Genomic DNA, 23,733 nt, shown 5'->3' with positions numbered 1-23,733 from the left:
GTTCACCATTTATACTCTCTGAAGCCTGCTACCTGGAGTCTTCGTCTACATAGCAAGAGCCTGGGCTTCCACAACCCTCTTATCTAAACTAATTTCTTTATGCTGAATTCAACTCTTCAGGCAGGGCTTAACTCTTTCAATGAATTGCCAATCAGGAAATCTCTGAATTCGCCTATGAGCTGGAACCCCTGCACCACCCTCTCCAGTTCCCCTCCCCCACTTTGAGATGTCCTGCCTTTCTGAGCCAAACCCATGTATACCTTACATATATTGATTTATGTCTTTGCCTGTAACTTCTGTCTTGCTAAAATGTATAAAACCAAGCTATAACTCAAGCAACTTGGGCACATGTTCTCAAGACCTCCTTAAGCTTTGTAACAGGCCATGGCCCTTAACCTTGGCAAAATAAACCTTTAAATTGATTAAGACATGTTTCAGATACTTTTATAAGTCTAATGAACTTCTATCCCACCTAAAATAAATTTCTTTTTTGGGCGCGGTGGCTCAAGCCTGTAATCCCAGCACTTTGGGAGGCCAAGGTGGGCAGATCATGAGGTCAGGAGATCAAGACCATCCTGGCTAACACGGTGAAATCCTGTCTGTACTAAAAAAAAATACAAAAAATTAGCCGGGTGTGGTGGTGGGCACCTGTAGTCCCAACTACTCAGAAGGCTAAGGCAAGAGAATGGCGGGAACCCAGGAGGCGGAGCTTGCAGAGAGCTGAGATTGTGCCACTGCACTCCAGCCTGGGCGACAGAGTGAGACTCCATCTCAAAAAAAATAAAAATAAATAAATAAATAAATAAATTTCTGAGAGGTAGTGATTAAAATGAAAAACAGTGCCATCATAATGGTATGGCAGAAAATTTGGGTGAATATTTATACAATGCTGGATGTGAGAAAGTCTTCCTAACTATGATGCCAAAAATAAAAATAGAAATCATAAAGGAAAAATTGGCTACACTCAACTAAATAAAAATTAGCAATCTCTATCCTACCCAAAGTGATGTTAACAAAATAAAAAGGCAAAAGGTAAAATGGGAAAAAAATATTTGCAACATATATGATAGTCAAAAATGATAAAATCATTAATTTATTTAAAAAACTCATAAATCAAAATGGGCAAGTTATAAAAGAAGAAATATAAAGACCAATAATCATATGAAAAATAAAATCTAATTTGATAATTAAGAAATTCAAAGAGAAAGAAAGAGATGTGATTTTCTAACAATTACAAATGAAGAAAATAATCTAGCATTGGAGAGGGTTTGGAAAGACACTTATACCCCATTAATAGGAATGTAAATTGGTACTAGATTTATGAAGGCCAATCCAGAAATACATATTAGAAGTCTTTTTAAAAAGTGTACCACCTTTAATCTAGTAATTATACTTAACAAAATGTATTTCAAAGAAATAATAATATCTGCAAAGAAGTGGTTAGAAGAATGTCCATTAAAAATATTTAAAATAGCCAAGAGATTTAGAAACGTAAATGTCCAGAAATAGGAAGTTATTTAAATAAATTATTTAATACTTGTATAATGGGATATAATGTGATTATTACATCTAAATTATAGTTGAATATTGTTGTAAGTGGCTTTAGCTGGAATTAATGGTGTTGTTCTGAAGTCACCATTACATGGCAAGGATCAAATCTGCTCTGGTTAATACTTCTTACCCTTCATTCTCCAGAATCAGACACTGTTATGGTCTTGTATCATCTTGCACATCTCAAGATCACCAAAATGCTGATATTTACTTTCCTTTTTCTTAGAACTTTTGACTTCCACGTTTCCTGAAGTTTGCATAAAGATTTTATGCCTGTTAGTATCTGTTTGATGTTTTTCATGCTTTCTGTTTTTACCACATGGGCTCTGACCTCTAAATATTGGCAGGCTTCCAAGTTTAGTTCTTGGACCTATTTGTTTTTTTTTTAATCTACATTTACTATCTGAGTTATCTCTTCTAGTCTACAGCTGTCAGTACCATCTATATCAAGCTTGTCCAGCCCGTAGCCCATGGGCTGCATGTGGCCCAGGACATCTTTGAATGTGACCCAACACAAATTCATAGACTTTCTTAAAACATTATGAGATTTTTGGCCAGGCGTGGTGGCTCACGTCTGTAATCTCAGCACTTTCGGAGGCTGAGGCAGGCGGATCATGAGGTCAAGAGATTGAGACCATCCTAGCCAATATGGTGAAACTCTGTCTCTACCAAAAATACAAAAGTTAGCTGGGTGTGGTGGCATGCGCCTGTAGTCCCAGCTACTAAGGAGGCTGAGGCAGGAGAATCGCTTGAACCTGGGAGGCGGAGGTTGCAGTGAGCCAAGAGAACACCACTAAACTCCAGCCTGGGTGACAGAGCGAGACTCCATCTAAAAAAAAATAAAATAAAAAAATAAAACCCAAACATTATGGATTTTTTTTTTGGTGATTTTTTTGTTAGCTCAATTAGCTAACATTAGTGTTAGTGTATTTTATATGTGGCCCAAGACAATTTTTCTTCTTCTAATGTGGCCCAGGGAAGCTAAAAGTTTGGACACCCCTGATCTATATGCTGATAACTCTCAACTTTCTAACCTAAACTCCCCAAGACTCAGACTAAACAGATCCATCTATTTATTCAACAGCTCCTCTTTGATGGCTAATCAACTCTAACGTCCGAAGCTGAATTCCTAATTTCCTCCACTGCAAACCTGCTCTTTTCACAGTGCTCCCCTTTCAGCACATGATAACTCTATTCTTTCAGTTTCCAGGGCCAAAAATTTTGGTGACATCCTTAACTCTTCTCTTTCTTACAACACATATCATAACTCTCACCATATCCTGAGGCTGCTTTTTCAAAATCTATGTAGAATCTGGCTGCCTCTTACCCCCTACATGGCTCCAAGCCACAATTTCCTGGATTTTTCCAGCTTCCTAGTTGGTCTTCATGCTTCTACTTTTGCCCTCTATTATCTACTCTCAACAAAAGGGTCCTTCAAAAACCCAAGTCATATGATGTCACTCTCATGCTCAATACTCACCAATAGTTTCCACCTCCCTCAGATAAAAATTCAAGACTTTCAGTGATATGCAATGTCCTATGTGATCTTGCTTCCAGCTACCTTTATGACCTCATCTTCTATTACCTTTTTCTTCACTCTGTTCCACCCACATTGGCCTCCATACTGGATCAGCATGTCACTCCATACTGTGTCCGGAACATGCCCAAGTACTTTCCTGCCTCGGAGCTACTGCCTGGAACGCTCTTCCCTTAATACATGTGAGACTCCCTCCTTCCCTACTTCAGGTCTTTGCTCTAAAGCCATCCTTTTTATTTAGGACTTTCCTGACCATGCTATTTAAAATTACAATCCCCTTTCTCCTTCATGTCTTTACTTATCCTCCTTTCTTACTTTCTTTTTTTTTTCTTTTTTTATTATTGTTATTATTATTATTATTATACTTTAGGCTCTATGGTACATGTGCGCAACGTGCAGGTAAGTTACATATGTATACATGTCCCATGCTGGTGCGCTGCACCCACCAACTCGTCATCTAGCATTAAGTATATCTCCCAATGCTATCCCTCCCCCCTCCCCCCACTCCACAACAGTCCCCGAAGTGTGATGTTCCCCTTCCTGTGTCCATGTGTTCTCATTGTTCAATTCCCACCTATGAGTGAGAATATGCGGTGTTTGGTTTTTTGTTCTTGCGATAGTTGACTGAGAATGATGATTTCCAATTTCATCCATGTCCCTACAAAGGACATGAACTCATCATTTTTTATGGCTGCATAGTATTCCATGGTGTATATGTGCCACATTTTCTTAATCCAGTCTATCATTGTTGGACATTTGGGTTGGTTCCAAGTCTTTGCTATTGTGAATAATGCTGCAATAAACATACGTGTGCATGTGTCTTTATAGCAGCATGATTTATAGTCCTTTGGGTATATACCCAGTAATGGGATGGCTGGGTCAAATGGAATTTCTAGTTCTAGATCCCTGAGGAATCGCCACACTGACTTCCACAAGGGTTGAACTAGTTTACAGTCCCACCAACAGTGTAAAAGTGTTCCTATTTCTCCACATCCTCTCCAGCACCTGTTGTTTCCTGACTTTTTAATGATTGCCATTCTAACTGGTGTGAGATGGTATCTCATTGTGGTTTTGATTTGCATTTCTCTGATGGCCAGTGATGGTGAGCATTTTTTCATGTGTTTTTTGGCTGCATAAATGTCTTCTTTTGAGAAGTGTCTGTTCATGTCCTTCGCCCACTTTTTGATAGGGTTGTTTGTTTTTTTCTTGTAAATTTGTTGGAGTTCATTGTAGATTCTGGATATTAGCCCTTTGTCAGATGAGTAGGTTGCGAAAATGTTCTCCCATTTTGTAGGTTGCCTGTTCACTCTGATGGTAGTTTCCTTTGCTGTGCAGAAGCTCTTGAGTTTAATTAGATCCCATTTGTCAATTTTGGCTTTTGTTGCCATTGCTTTTGGTGTTTTAGACATGAAGTCTTTGCCCATGCCTATGTCCTGAATGGTAATGCCTAGGTTTTCTTCTAGGGTTTTTATGGTTTTAGGTCTAACATTTAAGTCTTTAATCCATCTTGAATTGATTTTTGTATAAGGTGTAAGGAAGGGATCCAGTTTCAGCTTTCTACATATGGCTAGCCAGTTTTCCCAGTACCATTTATTAAATAGGGAATCCTTTCCCCATTTCTTGTTTTTGTCAGGTTTGTCAAAGATCAGATACTTGTAGATATGTGGCATTATTTCTGACGGCTCTGTTCTGTTCCATTGATCTATATCTCTGTTTTGGTACCAGTACCATGCCGTTTTGGTTACTGTAGCCTTGTAGTATAGTTTGAAGTCAGGTAGTGTGATGCCTCCGGCTTTGTTCTTTTGGCTTAGGATTGACTTGGCGATGCGGGCTCTTTTTTGGTTCCATATGAACTTTAAAGTAGTTTTTTCCAATTCTGTGAAGAAAGTCATTGGTAACTTGATGGGGATGGCATTGAATCTGTAAATTACCTTGGGAAGGATGGCCATTTTCATGATATTGATTCTTCCTACCCATGAGCATGGAATGTTCTTCCATTTGTTTGTATCCTCTTTTATTTCCTTGAGCAGTGGTTTGTAGTTCTCCTTGAAGAGATCCTTCACATCCCTTGTAAGTTGGATTCCTAGGTATTTTATTCTCTTTGAAGAAATTGTGAATGGGAGTTCACTCATGATTTGGCTCTCTGTTTGTTATTGATGTATAAGAATGCTTGTGATTTTTGCACATTGATTTTGTATCCTGAGACTTTGCTGAAGTTGCTTATCAGCTTAAGGAGATTTTGGGCTGAGACAATGGGGTTTTCTAGATATACTATCATGTCATCTGCAAACAGGGACAATTTGACTTCCTCTTTTCCTAATTGAATACCCTTGATTTCCTTCTCTTGCCTAATTGCCCTGGCCAGAACTTCCAACACTATGTTGAATAGAAGTGGTGAGAGAGGGCATCCCTGTCTTGTGCCAGTTTTCAAAGGGAATGCTTCCAGTTTTTGCCTATTCAGTATGATATTGGCTGTGGGTTTGTCATAAATAGCTCTTATTATTTTGAGATACGTCCCATCAATACCTAATTTATTGAGAGTTTTTAGCATGAAGGGTTGTTGAATTTTGTCAAAGGCCTTTTCTGCATCTATTGAGATAATCATGTGGTTTTTGTCTTTGGTTCTGTTTATATGCTGGATTACATTTATTGATTTGTGTATATTGAACCAGCCTTGCATCCCAGGGATGAAGCCCACTTGATCATGGTGGATAAGCTTTTTGATGTGCTGCTGGATTCTGTTTGCCAGTATTTTATTGAGGATTTTTGCATCAATGTTCATCAAGGATATTGGTCTAAAATTCTCTTTTTTTGTTGTGTCTCTGCCAGGCTTTGGTATCAGGATGATGCTGGCCTCATAAAATGAGTTAGGGAGGATTCCCTCTTTTTCTGTTGATTGGAATAGTTTCAGAAGGAATGGTACCAGCTCCTCCTTGTACCTCTGGTAGAATTCGGCTGTGAATCCATCTGGTCCTGGACTTTTTTTGGTTGGTAAGCTATTGATTATTGCCACAATTTCAGCTCCTGTTATTGGTCTATTCAGAGATTCAACTTCTTCCTGGTTTAGTCTTGGGAGGGTGTATGTGTTGAGGAATTTATCCATTTCTTCTAGATTTTCTAGTTTATTTGTGTAGAGGTGTTTGTAATATTCTCTGATGGTAGTTTGTATTTCTGTGGGATCAGTGGTGATATCCCCTTTATCATTTTTTATTGCATCTATTTGATTCTTCTCTCTTTTTTTCTTTATTAATCTTGCTAGCGGTCTATCAATTTTGTTGATCCTTTCAAAAAACCAGCTCCTGGATTCATTGAGTTTTTGAAGGGTTTTTTGTATCTCTATTTCCTTCAGTTCTGCTCTGATTTTAGTTATTTCTTGCCTGCTGGTAGCTTTTGAATGTGTTTGCTCTTGCTTTTCTAGTTCTTTTAATTGTGATGTTAGGGTGTCAATTTTGGATCTTTCCTGCTTTCTCTTGTGGGCATTTAGTGCTATAAATTTCCCTCTACACACTGCTTTGAATGCATCCCAGAGATTCTGGTATGTTGTGTCTTGGTTCTCGTTGGTTTCAAAGAACATCTTTATTTCTGCCTTCATTTCGTTGTGTACCCAGTAGTCATTCAGGAGCAGGTTGCTCAGTTTCCACGTAGTTGAGTGGTTTTGAGTGAGATTCTTAATCCTGAGTTCTAGCTTGATTGCACTGTGATCTGAGAGACAGTTTGTTACAATTTCTGTTCTTTTACATTTATTGAGGAGAGCTTTACTTCCAAGTATATGGTCAATTTTGGAATAGGTGTGGTGTGGTGCTGAAAAAAATGTATATTCTGTTGATTTGGGGTGGAGAGTTCTGTAGATGTCTATTAGGTCCGCTTGGTGCAGAGCTGAGTTCAATTCCTGGGTATCCTTGTTGACTTTCTGTCTCGTTGATCTGTCTAATGTTGACAGTGGGGTGTTAAAGTCTCCCATTATTATTGCGTGGGAGTCTAAGTCTCTTTGTAGGTCACTCAGGACTTGCTTTATGAATCTGGGTGCTCCTGTATTGGGTGCATATATATTTAGGATAGTTAGCTCTTCTTGTTGAATTAATCCCTTTACCATTATGTAATGGCCTTCTTTGTCTCTTTTGATCTTTGTTGGTTTAAAGTCTGTTTTATCAGAGACTAGGATTGCAACCCCTGCCTTTTTTTGTTTTCCATTTGCTTGGTAGATCTTCCTCCATCCTTTTATTCTGAGCCTATGTGTGTCTCTGCACGTGAGATGGGTTTTCTCAATACAGCACACTGATGGGTCTTGAGTCTTTATCCAATTTGCCAGTCTGTGTCTTTTAATTGGAGCATTTAGTCCATTTACATTTAAAGTTAACATTGTTATGTGTGAATCTGATCCTGTCATTATGATGTTAGCTGGTTATTTTGCTCGTTAGTTGATGCAGTCTCTTCCTAGTCTCGATGGTCTTTACATTTCGGTATGATTTTGCAGTGGCTGGTACCGGTTGTGCCTTTCCATGTTTAGCGCTTCCTTCAGGAGCTCTTTTAGGGCAGGCCTGGTGGTGACAAAATCTCTCAGCATTTGCTTGTCTGTAAAGTATTTTATTTCTCCTTCACTTATGAAGCTTAGTTTGGCAGGATATGAAATTCTGGGTTAAAAATTCTTTTCTTTAAGAATGTTGAATATTGGCCCCCACTCTCTTCTGGCTTGTAGGGTTTCTGCCGAGAGATCCGCTGTTAGTCTGATGGGCTTCTCTTTGAAGGTAACCCGACCTTTCTCTCTGGCTGCCCTTTAACATTTTTTCCTTCATTTCAACTTTGGTGAATCTGACAATTATGTGTCTTGGAGTTGCTCTTCTCGAGGATTATCTTTGTGGCGTTCTCTATATTTCCTGAATCCGAAATGTTGGCCTGCCTTGCTAGATTGGGGAAGTTCTCCTGGATAATATCCTGCAGAGTGTTTTCCAACTTGGTTCCATTCTCCCCATCACTTTCAGGTACACCAATCAGACGTAGATTTGGTCTTTTCCCATAGTCCCATATTTCTTGGAGGCTTTGCTCGTTTCTTTTTATTCTTTTTTCTCTAAACTTCCCTTCTCGCTTCATTTCATTCATTTCATCTTCCAGGGCTGATACCCTTTCTTCCATTTGATCGCATTGGCTCCTGAGGCTTCTGCATTGTTCACGTAGTTCTCGAGCCTTGGTTTTCAGCTCCATCAGCTCCTTTAAGCACTTCTCTGTATTGGTTATTCTAGTTATACATTCTTCTAAATTTTTTTCAAAGTTTTCAACTTCTTTGCCTTTGGTTTGAATATCCTCCCGTAGCTCGGAGTAATTTGATCGTCTGAAGCCTTCTTCTCTCAGCTCGTCAAAGTCATTCTCCGTCCAGCTTTGTTCCGTTGCTGGTGAGGAACTGCGTTCCTTTGGAGGAGGAGAGGTACTCTGGTTTTTAGAGTTTCCAGTTTTTCTGCTCTGTTTTTTCCCCATCTTTGTGGTTTTATCTACTTTTGGTCTTTGATGATGGTGATGTACAGATGGGTTTTTGGTGTGGATGTCCTTTCTGTTAGTTTTCCTTCTAACAGAGAGGACCCTCAGCTGCAGGTCTGTTGGAGTACCTGGCCGGCCGTGTGAGGTGTCAGTCTGCCCCTGCTGGGGGGTGCCTCCCAGTTAGGCTGCTCGGGGGTCAGGGGTCAGGGGTCAGGGACCCACTTGAGGCAGTCAGCCCGTTCTCAGATCTCCAGCTGCGTGCTGGGAGAACCACTGCTCTCCTCAAAGCTGTCAGACAGGGATATTTAAGTCTGCAGAGGTTACTGCTGTCTTTTTGTTTGTCTGTGCCCTGCCCCCAGAGGTGGAGCCTACAGAGGCAGGCAGGCCTCCTTGAGCTGTGGTGGGTTCCACCCAGTCCAAGCTTCCAGGCTGCTTTGTTTACGTAAGAGAGCCTGGGCAATGGCGGGCGCCCCTCCCCCAGCCTCGCTGCTGACTTGCTGTTTGATCTCAGACTGCTGTGCTAGGAATCAGCGAGACTCCGTGGGCGTAGGACCCTCTGAGCCAGGTGCGGGCTGTACTCTCCTGGGGCACCGTTTCCTAAGCCCGTCGGAAAAGCACAGTATTCGGGTGGGAGTGGCCCGATTTTCCAGGTGCCGTCTGTCACCCCTGGAAATGGAACTCCCTGACCCCTTGCGCTTCCCGAGTCAGGCAATGCGTCGCCCCTGCTTCGGCTGGCGCACGGTGCGCTCACCCACTGACCTGCGCCCACTGTCTGGCACTCCCTAGTGAGATGAACACGGTACCTCAGATGGAAATGCAGAAATCACCCGTCTTCTGCGTCGCTCGCGCTGGGAGCTGTAGACCGGAGCTGTTCCTATTCGGCCATCTTGGCTCCCTTTCTTACTTTCATTCCTGCCACAGCATCTATCACCATACAGCCAACTTAGTTTTTATTGTCTGTTTCCTACAAGAAGAATGAAAGCTTCATGAAGACAGATATTTTTCATCTTTTGCATACTGCTTTATCCCAATTGTTGAGTATGGTACCTGGCACATAGTAGATACTCAATAAATATTTGTTTTTAAATGAATCTACAGATGCTACATCTAAGGACCTACTGAGATGTTCCCCTTGGTGCTAAGATGATGAATAAACCTGAGACACTTGGAAACTTGTAAGCTCTTATGGGATGAATGATGGTTATAATATCATAAGATTCCCAGACATTACAAGGGAAAGGTAAGATGAGACCTCTGAGGCTCAATTAGGATAACAGATGTTTCTTCACTCTCTTTTGATTATGTTCCTGTCACTTGACATGGGATATAGCTTGTTATGATAATGGAAGGAAGAGTGCTGAAACTGGGAGAGGACTGTGAAATATTATAACGGGAGACAGTTCAACTATCCCACTTAGAACTAGTGGGAGGCATTCATGGAGTAATGATATTATCTCATTATCTAAATCTCCTAAGACTGTAAGTATCCTGCCAGTTTCTATTTTATTTACATAACTCAATACTTCAGGGCTGTTATAGGAAGTTTCTGACTCTAGCAAGAAATATAAATTGACAGGGGAATATATTCATTATATATTGGATTTTAAAAGAAGATTATAAAATACCATAAAGATGGAAATTTTGTTTAGTTAGGAAAAGACCCATGCTTTCTATCATGTGTCTGATGATACATCTGACAAGTTAATGTAATAGAAGGGAACACACACACACACACACACACACACACACACACACGTACACACATGCTTAGGTCCTAATCGTGACTATGTCTGGATGTTGGGACTGTATTTTTATTTCTTTTCTTTTTGCTTATCTAATATCTCTACCTTATGATTTTCTATGGTGATTATACCGTGCTTGTATAATAAAAATAAAGAGTGAATATGTTTGTGGGGTTACTAGGCTGTTGAGGGCATGAGATACTCTAGGCAACGATCATGGAGTCTCAATGTTGGAAATGACTTTTAGGTTATAAGGCCAACCTTGTCCATGTCCTTTCCAAGTGGTTCTCTATTTGTGCACCTCTAGTGGCAGAAAGCTCACTGCCTCCTGAGGCAGCCCATTCCATACATCTGCCTATGACTTCTACACATGAAGTTCTGCTCTTGGAGGTAATAGATTCTGGATTTTTGCAATAGCCTCCTAATTGATCTTCCTGTTTCCATTCTTGCCCCTCTGTAATCTCTCTTCAACAAAGTTGTCTTCCAAAAAAAGATCATGAAGGTTGTAGTTTCTGATTTATATATATGTATATACAGTTTCAGTCTACTGTAAAGGGAAGAGAAAGAAAGAAAACAGAGGATATGAGTCTAGGGACTATGGTTTAGGAAAACATATAAAGGCTTTATTGGTGCTAGAAGCATCACCAGTATAAATAAAACATATTCTACTTCTTTGAATTTTTATAGATGTAATTTTAATGTAATGAGATTAAATTATCTTCTGTGGAAGGAACATTATGGTAGGCACTGTTGGTGAAGATAGAAAGCAAAAGATAGAAGAGGAATTCAAGGTATGAATTTCTTTCTCTCATGACACACACTGTCCAGTTAGGGAGAGCCTGAAACAGATTATATAAAACATCCTGAGAGCCGACACAATGTACCATAAAATGAACCATAGACAAGGGGCATCAGATGACTGGTAAATTAAGGGAAGATGAGAGTGCACTGGTGCTGCAATTCCATTCAATAATTTTTTTTGAATATCTCTGTTCTGAAAATGACTGTGCTGATTTCTGTGGAAATATACAAAAAGAATAAAGCATTGAGCTTACCCTCAATGTCTGTGGTTCAGTGGCATTCAAGATTAGTGATAGGGGTTTTTAAAGACTTGGGCAAATGTTCTAGACAATGTTAAACTAAAAAATAGCATACAAAATTACACAGTCAGTATGATTTTAACTGTGTAAAAAGTTCCCAGAAGAACATTAGGAGAAAATATGCTGAAATGTTAACAATTTTTTAAAAAGTCAATCATGTCAGGGTGGAATTATAGTGATTTTACCTCCCCCCACCTTTAAACAGTTAACTCTTGAACAACACAGATCTGAACTGCATGGGTCCACTTATATGTGGATTTTTTTCCACTTCTGCCACCCATGAAACAGCAAGATGACCTCTCTTCTTCCTCCTCCTTTTCAACCTACTTAACAATAAGATGATGAGGATGAAGACCTTTATGAAGATCCACTTCCACTTAATGAATAGTACGTATATTCTTTTCCTTATGATTTTCTTCATAATGTGTTCTCTCTAACTTACTTTATTGTAAGAGTTCAGTATATAATACACACAAAATGAAAAATATATGTTAATTAACTGTTTATGTTATCAGTAAGGCTCTGGTCAACATAGTTAACCTAGCTAAATTTTGGGGGAGGCCAAAGTTATATGTGGCTTTTCGACTGTATGGGGATGTCAGCACCCCTAACCCCCACATTGTTCAAGGGTATTTTTATGTGCTTACCCATTTTCCATCATAAAATGCATTGTCTTGTTTTATAATCATTAAAAAAATAGTTAATTCCACCAATTTTACTGATATTCTGGTCTTGCAGGATAACAGAGACTTTATCCTAAAGCTTGAGGTCAATTCTTAGCCTTTATTCTACTGACCATCATAGCTTTTGACCACCTACTCTTTCTTAACACATCCTTGACTGCCATGGATTTGCACTTTTGTTGTTCTTTCACATCTCGCATTTCTCTTTCTCCCTGTATATGTCCTAATTTTGTGTTTCTAAGGCTTCATATTTACCCTTCCCTCTCTTGGGGACTACTCTGTACATAGGCTACGGGATCTCAAGTGTACCATCTGTGACCTTGGCAGCAAGTCCAATCCCTGAATCATGACACACAAGTCCTGGCCTCTCTAAGGAGCATCAGGAGCCAAGGTGCTCCTCTGTAACACACGTGTGCTCTGGCCTTTCTGCATCAGAGTATTTTGAAAGATAATGTAGGGCCAAGTGAAGAGATGGGACTGGTCTTAACTTTTCTGAGCCTCTGTTTCCTCACCTGTGAAATTGTATGTAGGGTTAGGATGAAACTGCAAAGAGTTAAAATATGTAAAGTGCCCAGTGTGGTACCCACATGCAACAGCTGCTCCAGGAATGTTCTTTCCCTTCCGTTTCCCCTTCCTCCGTTTCTACCATCTGCCAGAATAAGAGATTGACGATCTTCAGGGCATATTGTCTGTGGCTTTTATTATATACATCTATTAAAGATCCAGTTAATCTATTTTGGTTGCCATCAAAGCAAAGGATTGCCATCAAAATGTCTATTTATGCAAACAGAATGGAGTACTTTATTGATCCACCAATTAGTAGTGTTCTACTATTTTAGTCTAGTCTCAGCTTTTGGGAGTTTCTCCTGCAGTTAGCAGAATGTCAGTGAATAAACAAATAAAATACATGTATTGTGTGGGATTAAAACAGTAGCAAAAGGAATTATTGAAATCACTCAGTCCCACTTTTATGGTTTTTCTAATGCTTGTTTTAGCTGTTTTTATCTAAACAGCTGTTTTAGCTGTTTGAGGGCAGTGAAGTCCTGGAATCTCTCTGCCTCAACAATGTACACTAGAGTATTGAAAACAATTATGATTTATCTTGCCAGAAGATACTTTTCTTTTCCCACCTTGATAACCCTTGGTGTTAAAGTGAGAGACAATATGGTATAGTGGAGAGTGTTTTAGACTCAGATTTGCATTTAGGCTTCATAAGAGTGGGAAATCATTCCTTTTTCATACAGCTAGTATGATAGTTAAGTCAGTTAACACCTATGGTAGCTTTTTTTTTAAGTACTAGCAGTATAAGCCATTATTATTTCTTAGGCTGATGCAACAAATAATCCAGAAATATCTGACGCTAGTCTTTCTTGATGTAGTTAAATATTCATTTTGTTTTCCATGGTGTTAGCCCTTTAAGCAATAACAATAAAAGAAAAACAGATAATTATCTTTAAGAAAAATTAGCATCCAAAGAGCCTCAGCTACTATATCTTTTGTCACTTAGCTAGTGCATGGCTTACAGTGGATGTTCAATACATGTTGAGCATCCACTGTTGAATGAGGAATGAATGGAATAGATTTATCCCACCCTTAAGATAGAAGGATAGTCATGATGACTTTTTAGCAGAGAGAACCACAATTCACTGACCACTCTTAAAAAGAATCTGTGAAGCCGTGATCATCTAGGGCTAGGGCTCTCCATACACTGTGTATGATATATGCTGTTAGGTTTCAGATTGGCTTGTATTAGTTCTAACCAATCGGTACATTTTAATTAATGAAATTTAACATTTGTTGAGTACTTTGTAGTTCATGAAGCACTTTCATGTCAATATGTCCTAGAATATTATGGAGTCTTACCGATCCCATATAGCATAGATGAGGAAATAAAATTTAAAGAAATTAAGTAACTTGTTTAAGGTAACATAGAAAGCGAGAAGCAGAATCTTGCTGTGAACTCAGGTCATCTGGGTCCAAGCTCAGGGCACCATGACGTGAGACTCCTGCCCTGGCCGCTGCTACTGTGGTGCTTGAGCGTTTTGCCTCTGAGTTTCTCCAGTGCCTAGGATGAGATACTGGGAGGCAATTTGGTTTTGGAGGTGCGGAGGGGGAAGCTGGCTGTTCCACAATTGCTTGCTGAGCCATCTGCTCTCTCTTCCTCTTCAGAAATGATGCATTTGTTACTGTGGGCTGCTTTTGCTGGATACTTGGATTATGTCACTTTCTCTGTTTGTCACATGTGGGGCATTTGGTGACATGCAACTCAGCCTACATTGGTTTTCCTACGTAATGTGATAGGTACAGGCACATTTGCTTTCATTTCAATGTCTGAACAATTTTAATGCCATTTAGACAAGAGTCACATGTCTGTGCAACAATAGAATACTTCACACTTTCAACTTCCTTTTTTTGTACAGTGCTAATAGAAATTGGGGGGAAAATCACATACACACATGTGCACACACACATGACACAAACAAACCAAAGGATCCTATTGATTAAGTTGGACACTGGTCAACTGTGTCATGGAGTTTTGTACTAGTAGCAGTACTTGTGTGTGCAGGTTTATCTGTTATTTTACAATTTAGTATCCAAATCTGTTCATGTTTAGTAATAATTATTAACAATTATCCTGGAATAATTTGTAAGTGAACCGGTGGTTGCAAGGCTTATGTGTGGGTGGGAGAATTAATTTTTATCTCTGTAGGAATATTTGGTAAGATGATTAGGAAGCCACAGACTTAGATTAGTGCTGCTGCTGATTTGCTTTATGGCCTTGGAGAAGTGATTTCACCTCTTTAGGCCCAGTTATTCTGCCTATAAAATCATGAGTACAAAAGGTCTCTGATAATTCCAGCTCTGTGGATCTATAATTAATTGACCTTGTAATATATAGGAATTAGAGAAGACATGCATGGGATATATTTTCTGAGAATAGAGAAATGGCTTCAAACATTCTGTTTTTTTTCTTTGTGAGTAGAAAGAAGAATTATAGGAGAGGTGTCAGGTTGCGCAGATATCTCTGAGCGTGGCTAGAGTATGGAGCTTATTGTTTAGATATAATGTCTATATAAGCAACATTTTGTCAAACAAAAGACTGAAAAATTCTTTTTTCTTCATTCATTTTCATTTCTGAGAATGTTGAGTGCCTTCATGGTTTATTAGGGTATTTAGAATCCCACAAAACTTGATGGGTGGTAACTTATCTCAAGTTGGATTTATTAAGTTCTTCGCTGTTCAAATATATAGTGAGTGCTTACTATGTACCAACCACTGTACTTGATGCTGGAGGTTCAAGGGTGAATTTAATTCATTATTTGACCTCAAGGGATTCCTAATCTGATGACAAAGGCAGGTCTGTAAACAGTACAAGTGCAATAACAAGAAGAATGTACAAATTAACATGGTTGGCAAGGAAGAAGGAGGAAGCAACCTGCTGGGAAAGACTGATGAAGAAAAGATAACACAAAGTAGATCTTAAATGATGGGAAGATTATTTCCAGGTGGAAGTAGTATACGAAGGACAGGCTAAGCCAAAGGAACAAGAGGTAGGAAGATACAGAGGTGTGAAATGTATGTGCAATATTGGGCAGTAATAAATGGTGTAGTGTGGCTGGAGTATGCATGAGATGTAGGTTGACTAGGCTGGAGAGAGAGTTTAGAGCCCAAGTGTGAAGAACCTTGATGCCAGTCTAAAGAGTCTGAGTTTTGTTCTATTTCTGGCAAAGGACTTTAAACAGTAGAGTGGCATGAGTGGCTTTTAATGTACCAGTACTGCTTCATTACATACAAGATCTTGGCATGTTCACTGAAGAAGTCTAGGTCAAATGAATTACACCTAGAAGTTTGGTTTAGGTTCTGAATTTATTTTTTAATGGTCTCCTTTTAGGAAAACTGTCTAGGTGTTTTTTGATATGCTCTTGCCAGTAAGCAGGGAGGATCTTATTGGTGGTATCTGTCTGATGTGTCTGGTCAGGAAAGGGGAATTTTGTTTTAACTAATGTAGTGGGAATAAGATAAATAAGGTGAGATAAAAAAGGTTCAAAGTCAAGGCAGATCCTGCAGGAATTTCCTAAGCCAAACAACAGGCAGAGAGATAACAGCTTAGAAGAGGGCTACTGTAAGTAATAAGTTAAGGACTAGTAATTATAGCCTCACAGTGAATAATATTTTGAATAGGATTCATCTGGAAGACCAGAAAATATGGTTCTCTCCGGCTGGTCATAGGTGAGAGAATACGGAATCAGTTCTCAGTACTTTCAAGAGTATTGGGAGGTCTTCTGATCGCCTATTCATTAGATCCGTGGCAGTTGTGTATGCCTTCTGGGCTGTGATTTTTTCATAGATGGTATGTGCAATTCACCACTAAGAGGGTTGACTTCTGCCTTGAGTGAGCACAATTACTGTTATAGAAAATGTGATAGGTATTTGTTGCTTCTGTCTACTCAGTACATCTTTCCCCTTCTAGTAAAGTTATCCCTTTTCCTTTGAGAAGTTGCCCCATATCTATTAAATAGTGAAGCTCAAAAACATTGTTTCCCTGCTTTTCTGGTCAAGGGATGAGCACAGAAATCAACATAGGCCAATCAGACTCTCTATGGAATTCTGAATCTTTTTTTTTTTTTTTTTTTTTTTTTTTTTTTTTTTTTTTTTTTTTTTTTTTTTTTTTTTCTTTTATTGTAATTATTATTATTATTATTATTATTATACTTTAGGTTTTATGGTACATGTGCCCAATGTGCAGTAAGTTACATATGTATACATGTGCCATGCTGGTGCACTGCACCCACCAACTCGTCATCTAGCATTAGGTATATCTCCCAATGTTATCCCTCCCCCCTCCCCCCAACCCACAACAGTCCCTGAAGTGTGATGTTCCCCTTCCTGTGTCCATGTGTTCTCATTGTTCAATTCCCACCTATGAGTGAGAATATGCGGTGTTTGGTTTTTTGTTCTTGCGATAGTTTACTGAGAATGATGATTTCCAATTTCATCCATGTCCCTACAAAGGACATGAACTCATCATTTCTTATGGCTGCATAGTATTCCATGGTGTAGATGTGCCACATTTTCTTAATCCAGTCTATCATTGTTGGACATTTGGGTTGGTTCCAAGTCTTTGCTATTGTGAATAATGCCGCAATAAACATACGTGTGCATGTGTCTTTATAGCAGCATGATTTATAGTCCTTTGGGTATATACCCAGTAATGGGATGGCTGGGTCAAATGGAATTTCTAGTTCTAGATCCCTGAGGAATCGCCACACTGACTTCCACAAGGGTTGAACTAGTTTACAGTCCCACCAACAGTGTAAAAGTGTTCCTATTTCTCCACATCCTCTCCAGCACCTGTTGTTTCCTGACTTTTTAATGATCGCCATTCTAACTGGTGTGAGATGGTATCTCATTGTGGTTTTGATTTGCATTTCTCTGATGGCCAGTGATGGTGAGCATTTTTTCATGTGTCTTTTGGCTGCATAAATGTCTTCTTTTGAGAAGTGTCTGTTCATGTCCTTCGCCCACTTTTTGATGGGGTTGTTTGTTTTTTTCTTGTAAATTTGTTGGAGTTCATTGTAGATTCTGGATATTAGCCCTTTGTCAGATGAGTAGGTTGCGAAAATTTTCTCCCATTTTGTAGGTTGCCTGTTCACTCTGATGGTAGTTTCCTTTGCTGTGCAGAAGCTCTTTAGTTTAATTAGATCCCATTTGTCAATTTTGGCAGTATGGAATGCCGTTGGAGCTCAGTCAGCCCATTTGCAATGCCCTGCCAACGTGATGTTTGGAACTGTTTGGTTCTAATTCTCCCTGGTGGCCTGTGTGTTACTTGGTTCATTGAATCTATGATGCTTAACCAATTAATTACTTTTTCTTGCATGCCTAAGTGCTAGAAGTCACTTTCTGAGCTTCTGACAAAAGAGTCTCAACTATTGCAGAAGTTGGTACCAGGAGTCCTTCAAGTCTTATAGATTTTCCTTATAATTTCTCCTACTCTTTTAAAAATAACTTTTGTAAGAAAACATAATAAAGGTATAAATTCAGCAGAAATCTTAATTCAGCAATGCATAAATCAGTCTCTCTCTCTTTTTTTAAGAGCTCTTATCTCCATACTACATCAACAAAGAAATTTCCATCTTCCCTTCCTTTCCTTTCCCTCCTCTTCCTTTACTGTCAGATAAACAGAAATTTGGGGGTTTCAAGTTTGGGTCAAGAAAGTAGTTGTGGCTGAGAAGGCAGCCACAGCTGGTAGAACCTTTGGGTTTGGGATGAAGAAGGAGGTCAGCATTGAGGAGGTGGTGAAGACCCATGAGGCCCTTGTAGTCCCTGGGGCCTGCGGGGCACCGATCAGAGGTAATTGGGTGTAAGAAGGCCTTTTAGATTTTTTTTTGTTGCTAACTGTGTATTATTTTAAAATAAAGTTTCTATGTGGTGCTGGAATGCTATTGATTTTCATAGGATGGTCTTGTTTCTGACAGCCTTGCTGAGAAATATTTTTAATTCTAATAGTATATCTATTTCATTCTGTTGTGGAAAGAGAACATACTTCATATTATTTCAATAATTTTAAGTTTATTGAGACTTTTATTGTGGCCTTAAATATGGCCTGTCCTGGAGAATATTCCACATGGACTTGAGAAGAATGTGTATTCTGCTATTGTTGGGTGGAGTAGTCTGTTGATATGTGTTATGTCTAGTTGTTTAGTAGTATTGTTCAAGGCTTTTTTCTCCAATTTAAAAAATTTTGGCAAAATACACATAACGTAAAATTTACCACCATACTCTCTTTCCTTTTTGTTCTTATGTCTAGGTGTTGTATCCATTATTGAAAGTGAAATACTTAATTCTCCAACTAATAATGTTGAATTATCTATTTCTTCCTTCAATTTTGTCAGTTATTGCTTCATGTATTTTGTTGTTAGGTACATCTCTGTTTATAGTTACTATATCTACCTGATGAATTGACCCTTTTCTCATTTAAAAACGTTTTACCTTGTCTCTATTAATTATTTTGTACTTAAAGCCTTTTTTTCTGGGATTAGAATAGTCACTTCAGCTCCATTTTGGTTACTGTTTGTATGGCATATCATTTTCTATCCTTTTCCTTTTAATCTATCTGTGTCTTTGAATCTATTCTGTATTTCTGATGGAGAGCATGTAGTTGGCTTATTTTGTTAAACCATTTTAACAATCTCTGCCTTTTGATTGGACTATTTAATCCATTTACTATAAATGTAATTGCTCATAAGGTAGGAGTTACATCTGGTATTTTGTTATTTGCTTTCCATATAACTTGTCTTTTTTATTTCTCTGTTGTTCTATTACTTCCTTCTTTTGTGTTAAGTAGATGTTTTCTAGTGTGCTATTTTAATTCACTTGTCATTTCTTTTGCTATATACTTTTTGAGTTATTTTCTTTGTTGTCTGAGGATTATAATTAACTTTTTTTATTTAAAAAATTTGGATTAATGCATGATAATCATATATATTTATGGGGCACAGTGGTATTTTGATACATGCATACAATATGTAATGATCAAATCAAGGTATTTAGGATATCCATCACCTCAACATTTATCATTTCTTTTTGTTAAGAACATTTAAAATTTCCCCTTCTAGCTATTTTGAAATATGTAATAAATTGTTGTTAACTGTAGTCATTCTACTATACAGATACAACTTATTTTGTCTATCTAAGTGTATGTTTGCACCCATTAACCAACCTCTCTTCATCCCCCACCTCTACCCTTCTCAGCCTCTGGTAACTATGATTCTACTCTATCTCTATGAGATCAACTTTTTAGCTTCCACATATTAGTGTGAACATGCAATATTTGTCTTTCTGTGCCTGGCTTATTTCACTAACATAATGTCCTCCAATTCCATCCATGTTGCACAAATGACATGATTTTATTATTTTTATGACTGAATAATGTTCCATTGTGTATATATACCACATTTTCCTTATCTGTTTATTCATTGATGGACATTTAATTTTGTTCTATATCTTGGTTATTGTGAATAGCACTGCAATAAACATGGAGAAGGACATTTTAATTTATAACAATCTACTTTTGATTAATATCAATTTAATTTCAATTGCATACAATAATTTTCTGTTATATAGCTTTTTTCTCTCCTCCCTCCTTTGCCCTATTATTATCATACAAATTACATCTTTATACCCTATAAGCCAATGAACAGAGTTTTAAAATTACTACTTTATGTGATTTTCTTTTAAATTAGAAGAAAAGAGTTACAAATGAAATGCATTTATACTATCTTTTATATTTACCTGTGCTCTTATTTCTTCTTGTGGTTACAATCTAGTGTCCTATTATTTTAGTCTGAAGGACTGAATCCCTTTAGTATTTCTTGTAGGGTAATTCTGCTAGTGACATGTTCTTTGTTTTTGTTTATCTGGGAATGTCTTAATGTCTCCTTCATTTTTGAAAGATAGTTTTGCTGCATATAGATTTATTGAGTTACAGTATTTTTTCTTGTAAATAATTAGGAGGACCTTCATAAGTATAAAATTAAACCTATGAGTCATTTAGGATAAGAATGTTAGTTCAAATGTGCATAGTTAACAGAAACAAAGTCAAAATCAATTAGAGTCTAGATAATAATTATAATTAATGGGGTAAAAATATAATTCATTTTATTTATTTATTTATTAAAATGTATTTTAGTGAACTACATGCAGGTTTGAACCTATGTGCAGAGTTACATGTACAGGTTTGTAACATAGGTAGACTCATGTCACAGGGGTTTGTTGTACAGATTATTTAATCACTCAGGTACAATGCCTAGTACCCAATAGATATTTTTTCTGCTCTTTTCCCTTCTGCCCTGCACCCTCTAGTAGGCCCCAGAGTCTGTTGTTCCCATCTTTGTATTCATGTGTTCTCATAATTTAGCTCCCACTTATAAATGAGAATATGTGGTATTTGGTTTTCTGTTCCTGCAGTAGTTTGCTAAGGATAATGGCCTCCGGCTCTATCCATGTTCCTGCAAGGGACATGTTTTTGTTCTTTTTTACAGCTGTAGTATTCCATGGTGTATATATACCACATTTTCTTTATCCCGTCTACAATTGATGGGCATTTAGGTGGATTCTATGTCTCTGCTATTGTGAATAGTGCTGTAATGAACATACCTGTGCATATGTATTTATGGTAGGATGATTATAATTTTTTTGGGTGTATACTCAGTAATGGGATTGCTGGGTTGAATGGTAGTTCTGTTTTTAGCTGTTTGAGAAATCACCATAGTGCTTTCAACAATGGTTGAACTAATTTTCACTTCTACCAACAATGTATAAGAGTGCCCTTTTCTCCACAACCTCAACAGCATCTGTTATTCTTTGACTTTTTAGTAATAGTGATTCTGACTGGTGTGAGATGGTATCTCATTATGGTTTTGATTTTTAGCATTTTTTCACATGCTTGTTGGCCACATTTATGTCTCCTTTTGAAAAGAATCTGTTCATGTACTTTGCCCACTTTTTAATGGGGTTATTTTTTTCTTGCAAATTTGCTTAAGATCCTTACAGATGCTGGATATTAGATCTCTGTCAGGTGCATAGTTTGCAAATATTTTCTCCCATTCAGTAGGTTGTCTGTTTACTCAGTTGATAGTTTCTTTTGCAGTGCAGAAGCTCTTAAGTTTAATTATATCCCATTCGTCAATTTTTGCTTTTCTTATGATTGCTTTTAGCATTTTTGTCATTAAATCTTTGCCCATTCCTGTGTCCAGAATGGTACTGCCTAGGTTGTCTTCCAGGGTTTTTATAGTTTTCATTTTACATTTAAGTCTTTAATCTATTTTGAGTTGATTTTTGTACATGGTTTATGGAAGGGATCCGATTTTAGTCTTCTGCATATGTCTAGCCAGTTATCCCAGCACCATATATTGAATGGGTAGTTCTTTCCTTATTGCTTGTTTTTGTCAGCTTTGTTGAGGATCAGAGACTGTAGGTGTATGACCTTATTTCTGGGCTCTCTATTCTGTTCCATTGGTCTATGTGTCTGTTTTTGTACCAGTACCATGCTGCGTTGGTTACTATGGCCCTGGAGTATAGTTTGAAGTCAGATAACATGATGCCTTCAGCTTTGTTCTTTTTGCTTAGGATTGCCTTGGCAGTTCAATTTTGGAGCTGATTATTGGTCTGTTCAGGGATTCAATTTATTTCTGGTTCAATCTTGAGAGTGTGTATGTGTCTAGGAATTTATCCATCTCTTCTATGTTTTGTAGTTTCTGTGCATAGAGATGTTCATAGGAGTCTCTGATGGTTATTTGTATTTCTGTGGGGTCACTGGTAATATTCCCTTTGTCATTTCTAATTGTGTTTATTATTTGTATCTTCTCTAATATATTCTAGGGAGTGGTCTACCTATCTTATTATTTTTTCAAAAAACCAACTCCTGGATTCATTGACCTTCTGAATGATTTTTTGTGTCTCAATCTCTTTCACTTCAGCTCTGATTTTGGTTATTTCTTGTCTTCTATTAGCTTTGGGGTTGGTTTGCTCTTGCTTCTCTAGTTCTTTTAGTTGTGATGTTACGTTGTTGATTTGACATCTTTCTAACTTTTCAGTGTGAGCATTTAGTGCTATAAATTTCCCTCTTACCACTACCTTGGCTGTGTCCCAGAGATTCTGGTATATTGTATCTTTGTTTTCATTTGTTTCAAATAACTTCTTGATTTCTGTCTTAATTTCATTTATTTACCCCAAAGTTATTCCGGAGCCTGTTGTTTAATTTCCGTGTAGTTTTGTGGTTTTGAGTGATTTTTTTAGTCTTGATTTCTATTTTTATTGCACTCTGGTCTGAGAGAGTGGTATAATTTTAGTTCTTTTGCATTTGCTGAGGAGTGTTTTATGTCCCAGCGTGTGGTCAATTTTAGAGTTATGTGCCATATGCAGATGAGAAAAATGTATATTCTGCTGTTTTGGGGTGGAGAGTTCTGTAAAGATCTATCAGATCCATTTGGTCCAATGTTGAATTCAGGTCTTGAATGTCTTTGTTAATTTTCTGCCTCAATGATCTGTCTAATATTGTCAGTGGAGTGATGGTCTCCCATTATTATTGTGTGGGAGTCTAGGTCTCTTTGAAGGTCTCTAAGGACTTGCTTTATGAATCTGAATGCTCCTGGGTTGGGTGCATGTATATTAAGACAGTTAAGCCTTCTCATTGAATTGAACCCTTTACCATTATGTAATATCCTTCTTTGTCTTTTTTGAACTTTGTTGGTTTAAATTCTGTTTTGTGTGAAAAAGAAGGATTGAAAACCCTCCTTTTTCTGTTTTCCATTTGCTTGGTAGATTTTTCTCTATTTGTTTTGAGCCTATGGGTATCATTGCATGTGAGATGGTTTTCTCAAAGACAGCATACCAATGGGCCTTGGTTCCTTATCCAGCTTGTTACTATGTGCCTTTTAACTGGGGCATTTAGCCCCTTTACACTCAAGGTTAGTATTGACATGTGTGGATTTGATCCTGTCATCATGATGTTAGCTAGTTATTATGCAGACTTGTTTGTGTGGTTGCTTTATAGTGTCACTAGTCTATGTACTTAAGTGTGTTTTTGTAGTGGCTGGTAACAATCTTTCCTTTCCATGTTTAGCACTTCCTTCCAAAGCTCTTGTAAGGCA

General features: G+C 38.0%; 2 long non-coding RNA genes across 3 annotated transcripts in view; one reads left to right on the top strand and one right to left on the bottom strand.

Annotated features, from left to right (window-relative positions):
* LOC129047952 (uncharacterized) overlaps positions 1–3,593 on the bottom strand; it is a 60,659-nt gene extending 57,066 nt beyond the window's left edge. For both annotated transcript variants that reach the window (XR_010136568.1, XR_008509883.2), the window contains exons 1-2: positions 3,032–3,593; positions 1,682–1,798 (exon numbers count right to left, since the gene is read on the bottom strand). This is a non-coding gene — a long non-coding RNA (uncharacterized LOC129047952). The remainder of the gene's footprint in view (positions 1–1,681; positions 1,799–3,031) is intronic.
* A 5,370-nt stretch (positions 3,594–8,963) lies between these two features.
* The window catches only part of LOC134759792 (uncharacterized), a 105,028-nt gene continuing 90,258 nt past the window's right edge, over positions 8,964–23,733 (top strand). The window contains exon 1 of the long non-coding RNA XR_010136567.1: positions 8,964–11,786. This is a non-coding gene — a long non-coding RNA (uncharacterized LOC134759792). The remainder of the gene's footprint in view (positions 11,787–23,733) is intronic.

The sequence above is a fragment of the Pongo abelii genome, chromosome 13, assembly GCF_028885655.2.
Source record: "Pongo abelii isolate AG06213 chromosome 13, NHGRI_mPonAbe1-v2.0_pri, whole genome shotgun sequence".
Taxonomy (NCBI): Eukaryota; Metazoa; Chordata; class Mammalia; order Primates; family Hominidae; genus Pongo; species Pongo abelii.
Note: the sequence above shows the minus strand (reverse complement) of the source record. Positions and strands in the feature narration are given on the sequence as shown.